Source organism: Bidens hawaiensis, unplaced genomic scaffold, assembly GCF_021521415.1.
Source record: "Bidens hawaiensis isolate Kalapana, Puna unplaced genomic scaffold, B.hawaiensis_p1.1 tig00037795_1, whole genome shotgun sequence".
Lineage (NCBI taxonomy): Eukaryota > Viridiplantae > Streptophyta > Magnoliopsida > Asterales > Asteraceae > Bidens > Bidens hawaiensis.
Window position 1 is genome coordinate 139,806 of NW_027496622.1, and position 9,229 is coordinate 149,034.

The 9,229-nt window shown below is 31.9% G+C and overlaps 1 pseudogene; it reads left to right on the forward strand.

The window, feature by feature from the left end:
- Window positions 1-980: 980 nt before the first annotated feature.
- Window positions 981-2,116, forward strand: LOC143589776 (putative galacturonosyltransferase-like 1 pseudogene; annotated as a pseudogene).
- The last annotated feature ends 7,113 nt before the right edge of the window (window positions 2,117-9,229 follow it).

Consider the following 9,229-nt stretch of genomic DNA (forward strand, 5'->3'; position numbering starts at 1 on the left):
TGGGCAAGTCAAAAGTTGACTGAATTTCTCATGAACATCGATTAATATGTTATCCATGGGACCATGGCAAACTTCATTTTCTGTGACTTATTCTAAACTTTTTTTTTTCTTATTTTCATAAATGGTCGCTAAGATAGTCTCGGTATTACTCAAATCAAATTCTCTATATTAAAGACCCTATATTAGTCAAATTTTCTATATTGAATGTCATATTATCAAAAATAATAAAAATTATCGGTTTAATTACTTTAAATTTATTTTCGAAACTATATGTATTTAAACAAGTGTAGAGTTATTAATATATTAAAATTGTATTTATATTTAAATACATCAAATATTATGTTATTAGTTTATGTTTGTAGGAAAAAGACAAACTCCTAATCCATATATAAAATGAATTCTACAACTAATACACAAAATTAAGCATGCTTAGCAAGCTAAATAAAATATGCGGTACATTAATTAATTGGTAAATGGTAACAAGCTAAATTATTATGTTATTAGCTTAACGTATGAAATACACTTTATTAGAAAAAAAAGTATATTATATTGTATTATTTTTCTTACAACCGGCCTGTTGATCACCTAGGCATACTAATTGGCAAAACAACATCCATGTTTGTGATCGCAAACAACCTGATGACTTCGCCTGCCATTAATTTCAAAGGAAACATATATAGATGTACTGTGTTAAAACTTCTGGATCACACGTAACATTTTTGTAATAGTATAGTAAGATTCATTTACCAACGACCTCTCCCAAAGAATATTAATGGAATACCACTTATATTGTTGTATTGTATGATAAGTTCAAAAACAAAATAAGTTTCTCAATATCAAGTATCACCAATACTAACTTCCAACCGACCGGTAGCTCCAAAACTGATGCAAGAAAACACTTCCTTAAAACCCAATCCTTAATTCCCTCACCTCCTTAAATACCACACCACCTTTCCCACCAAATATTCACATTAATCACCATGTTCCAACTCATTCTCTTCCTCCTCCACCACCACCATTCCTCCGCCACCGCCACCGCCGCCATCTCACAACAATTTAAAGAAGCCCCACAATTCTACAACTCACCAGAATGCCCATCAACCACCACCAACACTTCCACCGTCCACGTGGCCATGACCTTAGACGCCACCTACATCCGGGGATCAATGGCCGCCATTCTCTCAGTCCTCCAACACTCTTCATGTCCGGAAAACATAATATTCCATTTTGTCACCTCAACTTCCTCAAACACATCCGACCTACAAACAACAATATTCAACTCATTTCCTTACCTTAAATTCCACGTATACATATTCCAAGACTCCATAGTGTCCGGATTAATATCCACATCCATCCGAGCAGCCCTTGACTGCCCCTTAAACTATGCCCGAAGTTACCTAGCTGACATACTCCCTGTCCATGTTAGTAAAGTGGTTTACCTAGACTCCGACCTTGTACTCGTTGACGACATCGCGAAACTAGCTGCCACTCCCCTCGGAGACTCAGTTCTCGCCGCACCAGAATATTGTAACGCGGATTTCGCCTTCTACTTTACCCCTACGTTCTGGTCAAGTCCTTCACTCTCTTCCACCTTTGCGGACAGAAAACCGTGTTACTTCAACACGGGTGTGATGGTAATGGACTTGGACCGATGGCGAGCGGGCGAATACACGACAAAGATAGAAGAATGGATGGAGTTGCAAAAACGTATGAGGATATACGAGCTAGGCTCTTTGCCTCCGTTCTTGCTTGTTTTCGCGGGAAAGATAGCTTCGGTGAACCACCGGTGGAACCAGCACGGGCTTGGTGGGGACAATTTTCGTGGGCTGTGTCGGGATTTGCATCCTGGACCGGTGAGTTTGTTGCATTGGAGTGGGAAGAGTAAGCCGTGGGTGAGGCTTGATGCGGAGAGGCCGTGTCCGTTGGATGCGTTATGGGCACCTTATGATCTTTTGAAGCCTCCTTTTTCGTTTGATTCTTGAAGAAATGAAGTTGGGAAATATTGTATATTATGTGTCACACGTATATGTAAAGAGTGTACATGAACTTACAATTATGGTTTATTGAGTTATGTAATTGGATGGTGATTAGTATGATAGTTGTAAAATCATGATTTTGTAGGTAGAAAATGTTTTGTTGATGTGTATAATAAGAACATGAAGTTTAAATTGCAAAACGTTCGTCAAAAGATTGATGATATTGTCTTCCTCGTCCTAGATGTGTTGTTCAATCTTGAAAAACCAAGAACTTAGTCTATTGTCATTGGTCGTCTTTCCGAGGTCTCGTGCAGAGGCGGCCCGTGAGGCATGTTGGACGGCCCGTGAGGCATGTTTGATTTCGTTGGTGATTAGTAAAAAAACTATTTATTAAAACCCGGTTCAATAATTATGACACACAATAGCTAATCCAATTAATTAATATATGCTCAGCGGAATAAAAACGAGTAATCAGCATTTTAGCGAACCCGACAAAATCCGGTTACAAAACCATACGAGCACACTAATAATCTACCTATACTAATAAAAGAAAATAATTCTGGACACATGGCATTCTGAAGTTAATTCTTACTATCAAATTCCCGTCAAAATCACTTCACTTCTATTGATTGGAAAAGAAAAAAAATTACTCCCTTCGTCACATTTTAAATGTCATGGGACCCAAAACACACAAATTAAGAAATGTTTGATCTTTTATTTTATGAGTTGTAAAATGACAATAATGTCCTTTAAGTTATTATGGCTAAATACAATAATGAAACATCTAGTATATGTAACAGTAAGGGCATAATTGAAAATTGAATTTATATGTATAAAATGACAATTAAATTGGGACAACCAAAAATGAAAAAATAGACATTTAAAATGGGACGGATGGAGTATTTGTTCTAAATATAGTATTGATTATAAATTAAACATACAGTATTAATTGGTCAATCTCCATTTATTGAATTATTAATGCCATAAATTATATTTTCTAAACATACTCAATATAAAAAATATTAATATAATAATTACGTGTCATAAATATATTTTCTTTACAAATTAAAATGTGTATATATAAAAGAGTTTATATTTAAAGAGTACAGTAACGTTCAATTTTTTAGACATCTTTATATTGAAGAAAACTATTATTATTTTTTTAGTTTTTTTTACAAATATTCAGTCTTAAAAATCATAGACAAATTTCTAACTTTTATATTTATTATAAAACTATTGTGATAGTTAAACAATAACGTGTTTATAAGGACAACATGAAAGCTATTCAAAAGGGAAAATCTTGTGTCTTTTTTATTATGGCCAGGTATGGAATGTATAACATTTTTGTGAAAGACTTAGCTACGTATTTCACACCGAAAGGCTTTATTGTTTTAGATGTTGTTTCCAATGACATTGCTTTATCATTGTATACCGATGGTAGAACAACTCATTCTTGATTTAAAATTCAACTATATTTGATTATATAAAACTGTTATATTTGTAATACATTTTGTTTACATCATATAAAGAGACTTAATTATATTTTTTATGTGTATTAAATTATTCATTGTAATTTATACATTAATTTATCCCGTGTAATACACGAGTTTCTTAAGCTAGTATACAATATATTAATAACTACCGATAAGATAATATATACCTCGGTTAATGATTAACCGGTCGAGACACCGACAGTTAAAGAGCGACGCTAGGTGATGAAACAAAAGAACCCGACAGCGGTGGTGGTGTTCGGAAACAGCAGCAGTAAAACAGGGGCGGTGGTGGCAACCAGTGGCGTCCAACAACAACGGTTGGCGATGGCGGTGGTGGCAGGTGGACTTGCAGCGAAGCGGTGCTAATTAGATCCCTTTGTTTTCGTGGAATCGTGCATGAGCATGGAGTAATTAAAGATAGGGCCGACTCACGTGATTTATTTCTTAGGGAGCAAAATTCTATATCTTCATAATATATATCTACAAATACTATTAAAGCAACATCAGTTTTGAACACTATGCATTTTTCTATTGGCTCAAATGGCTATTTTCATAAATACTACGTTTTCTTGTAATTTCTTTGCACCATGATAATAAGTAAAATCAATATTTAAATTTATGTACAGCCCCAGTTTTATGAGGTTTTAACCTATTAAATGAAATAATTAACCCTTAAAAGGTGGCATCTGCTTTTAAACATCTAATAATGACATAATTCGGGAAGAAACAAATCAAAACATTAAATTTCATTAATGACATTAATGATAATTTCTAAATTATGGAAGATTTTGTTGATTGTGATAATCATGGATTGAATTAAGGGATTGCATCTTGAAATTGCTTATAGCTTTTTGGAAAGGCAAAATGTTCAAAATGTCCTTCGAAAAGCATCAAATTGGAGCTTTTAGGTGCTTTTGAAGGGGCATTTTGGACATTTGTCTCTCCAAAAAGCCATAAACAATTTCAAGAAACAATCCCAAACACCCCTAAATAATTAAAATGTTCCATTACCAGCAAATATAATGTAGGGATGAGTTTTTCCCTGAATACCCGTACCTATTAAGTATTTGTATCTGTATCTGTGTCCGTACGTGTCTATTGGGTACAGCTGTATAGGTATGGGTACCCAAGTTTATTGATTTTATGTATTGATATTTTCAAGTACTGGTAACCGTTTAGAATTTGTAAGGGTTTTTTTTATGTTTCCAACACTCATGACTTCACTTTTAAGCGAGATTGAAAACCTAATATGTATCAATTGAATCAGTTCATTCTCGATCTATATGTGTATATTCATATATTGTGTATTCATATATTTTTATTCTATATATGTGTGATTATGTGTATCATTAAATAACATGTATTAACTTTCTTGTTTTCTATAAAAATTGGGGAATTAATAAACAAAGAGAAGGGAAAGGAAAAATGGAAAGATGACCAACGAGGATTAAACGAATGTTAACTTTCTTTGCATAATAAGTTAATTTTTTTAAACATTTTGATAAAAAAAATTCGAAGACTTTGTATGTTTTAGAATTCATTACTTGATTATGAATGGATTTTATATTATGATTTATTTTATTTTTAGTTTTAGCATTATGTTTTGTTGTGTTATTACGGTTTTGGTATTATAGATATATATTTGTCGGTACTATACGGTACCGATGCAAAGTTTAGTGGAGATAATTTTTTAAAAAAAGAACAAAGTGTTACCAAAGCAAGTACCATACCCGAAAGTACTTGTACCCGTACCCACACCATAAAATTGGTTATGAGTGCGGGTACACATAGGCCCGGCCCATAGGGTGGGCAGAGAGGGCAACAGCCCAAGGCCCACCCTTTTTTTGGCCTATAATTATTTTTATGCATTTATTGTATAATACATAAATAAACAATTTAATGTTAGAAGATGTAAATTGGTGTAGTTGGTAAGTTACCTTTCCTATAAATAATTTGGTCAAGTTCGATTCTTGCTGACAGTTTGTATTTTTTTTTTTTTAGCTCAACAGGTTGTATCTAATACTTTTTTTCTTTTTTAATTTTATTTGTTGTTCAATATGAAGCATAAGCCACTAAAATTAAGGTACAATCTTATTTGATTTTATTCTTGATTGATAGTTTACTAGTATGCCCATGTGTCTTATGTTTCTTTATTTTTTATATTTAAACAACAAAATAACTTTTGCTTTAAAATAAAAAATATTAAAAGAGACTCACGAATTGTTTAAGTATTCAAATTTGATCATTGTTACAATAACTTTGTTAATTATTATCATAATTATCATTGTAATATTAAATTTTTATTTACAAATTATCGATTTGTTTTAATTTTCGGGGCCCATTTTTTCATTTTCCCCGAGCCCTTGAATTTTTGAGGATTCTCGAAGACGGCCCTGGGTACACAAATTTACTGATTTCAGGTACGGGTACTTTTGGGTATATGTATGGGTACGGGTACATATACGGTATTGATCTCATCCCTATTATAATGTCACTAATTGAGGAACCATTGAAAATTCATGAGCTGCAATTTACGAGTATGATATTTATATATATTTTTCTTGTACTTTCTTTTTGGTTCTGTTTAAAATACCATGGACATAGAACTGTATGGGAGATTAAAAGAAGGCGTTGGCTGACATGGTTGTTGACCCGGGATGCTACATATACCATAGTCAAATTTTAAAATTGCGCATAGAGCAGCCGAGCTTTGGCAAGGTTTCATATTTGTAGTATTATGCTTGGTCAAAGGTATAGTCAAAGTTGCCCTTTGTATTAATATGTTTTGTTGTCTGGTGATGTTATTCAGGTTTGTTATGAGGCGGGTGCCTAGAAACATGCATGTTAATCTGAGATCACGGCATTTTGTAATTGATGCCATAATTAGTTCCCTGTTGATGCTTTTATTCTCAACTAGGTTACTAACCCGTGTAGTACACGGGTGGAAAACAGAAGATTCGTCACGTAAATAAATTTGATTATATATTTGAATATTATATTATTCGTCTAATAAACACAAATAATTTTAACTGAAAATATCGCCCGTTCTTGAAAGTAAGTTCATTAAACTTGTCTAAAATCGAAGGATACACAAAGTCTATTAAAACATATACTGGATAAAATGAATTGTTAATTAGAAGATCATCGGTAATTTGTACATTCATTTGTCGTCATTTGGACCCCCACCCCCAACATTCCCTTCACCTATATCCAATTATTAATTCACAAATTATTTTATCTCTTCAACATGAAAGGATTGACATCCAACTGTGAGCCTCGTGTTTTTTTGATAGTCTAAGTACATTTCACTTTGACAAGATGTAGGAAGAACTTATTGAAGTGTAATTTAAAATAAACACGAACAAAAGTCTATACAATCTAACTATTTATTTAACAAAAGTATCATAAATTTAATATTTACAACTCCCTAAATACTTCCTTTTATACAAGGTTTATACTTTAATTTGTAGCATTTCGTTGTTGTCAAAGATTAATATAAAAGAGAACAAATTGGTTTTTTTAATAGCTAATAACTAAATACTTAGAAACATCAATTGGCTTATATGACTTGTTTAACGATTCATAGAGCCATAACTTGTATACACTCTAATATTGACTTGAACTTGTTATGACTTCAACTCAAGATGCTAATAACCCATCTGGTATTATAGTATTTTTCATAATACCTTACCGGAAAACCATAATAGTTCAACATCTCCATTGAATTTTTTATTTTGATAAGGAACCTAAAGAGATTATATGAAAATTATATAATAATTAAAATTAATACAAACAAAAAGGGAAAAGAAAAAGAATTGTTAATGAAATAATGAATAATATGAGAATCGACTATTAGAGTATCAAATTAAACCTTACAGGAAAATAATTAATCTCCCTTACCAGAATTGGCGATGATGGAGATAGTAATCCGAAACAGAGAGAGAGAGAGAGAGATTATAATGGTTAGGGTTTTCAACCTTAAGGTTTATATAATGTAAATGATATGATTTAGTATATATGTTTTTGAATTCTAATAATAATTAATATCATAATTATATTAATAAGTTTATTATGGATTGTTTGACCAGATTGTAAAAACATTTAAGTTATTGTAAATTTTAAAATTTAAAATTGGATATCTTTTTAGTAATAATGAATATTTAATCATGGTACATTTAGACATTATGGAATGTTTGACCATTTAAATTTAAAAGTTTAAAATTTAAAACTGAAAATCCTTTTAAAAATAATAAGTTTCAATCGTAGTAATGCTACACATTATGAAATGTTTAACCATTGATTTACAAAATTTACCTTTGAGTTACAATTTAAAGTTTTAAAGTTTATAAAATTATTAAAATGACATAAAACTTTGTGGACTATGGTTATAATATGGTGACACAAAATAAATATAACTAAATTTAATTATGATAAAGCACACACACACGCACATATATATATACTTTTGAATGATAAAAGTAGCACCAATGAAGGCAATGGAAAAAAAAATTATGTTCCAAAATCGAATTGTCATAGAAAATAGCACTAATGAAGACAATACAAACTTTATTTTAATATACACCGTTGGATAAATTAACCTTACAATATTCTAAAGCATGTCAAAATGCAATTATAGTTAGATTTAGATTTAGTGACGATATAAATCATTAAGTTCATAACAATAGGTAAGGGAAATTTAACATCACAAAACATACTTGTATACATTTAATTAAATGGTGACCAAAGTTTGATTGTTTTGGTTGAAATGTTGACGAAATTTGAATACATGTATTAAAAAAAGTCAACTTCTCCAGGCAATATGCAGTCATTTCGATGGTATAAATTCATAAAATTATACACATAATTAGAGTAAAATGTCATTTTCGTCCTTGAGGTTTGGCAAATAATGCGAATTTAGTCTAAAAAGTTTATTTTTTGCATATGGACCATCCACGTTTCTCAGTTCTTGCTAATTACATCCAAATCACTAACCCGGTTAAATTTAATCGTTAAGTAAGGGGTAGACATGTTTTTTCACTATTTCTTTATTACAATACTTATTTCAGTGAACTGCAGTTTTCGTCCTTGTGGTTTTCCAAATATGCGGTTTTAGTCCAATAGTTTCATCTTTGCAATTTTTGACTTTTTAGTTTCATTTCACTTGCAATTAAACCCGAATTTAATAACCCGTTAAGTCTTGTCGTTAACTCATTTGCGTGCCCCTCATGTGACGATCAATTTTGTCATTTTTCTCCCCAAATAAACCTCAGTCCTAATTCGCAAACCCCCTCACGTGAGGGGCTGGGTGTATTGGGAGGAAATGGGGGAAAAGAAGGAAAAGAACTGCCCCTCACGTGAAGGGCACACTGATGGGTTTAACAACCAAACTTAACGAGATTAGGGAATTGGAGTTTAATTGCAAATGAAATTAAACCATAGGGAAGAAAATTGCAAACTTGAAACTATTGGACTAAAACCGTGGATTTGGACAAACCACAAGGACAAAAACTATAGTTCACTGAAATAAGTATTATAATAAAGAAATATTGAAAAGACATGTTTACCCCTGATTTAACGGTTAGATTTAACCGGGTTATAGTGATTTGGATATAATTGGCAAGAACTGTCACACCCCAACCTACGGTGGAAATGCTGGGGCGCGAACTGATTATCACAGCTCTCAAGGTTACTATCATGCACAATATTTAAATGACAATATCTATTAATTGAATTCAATTATCAAATAAATCAAATACAAAT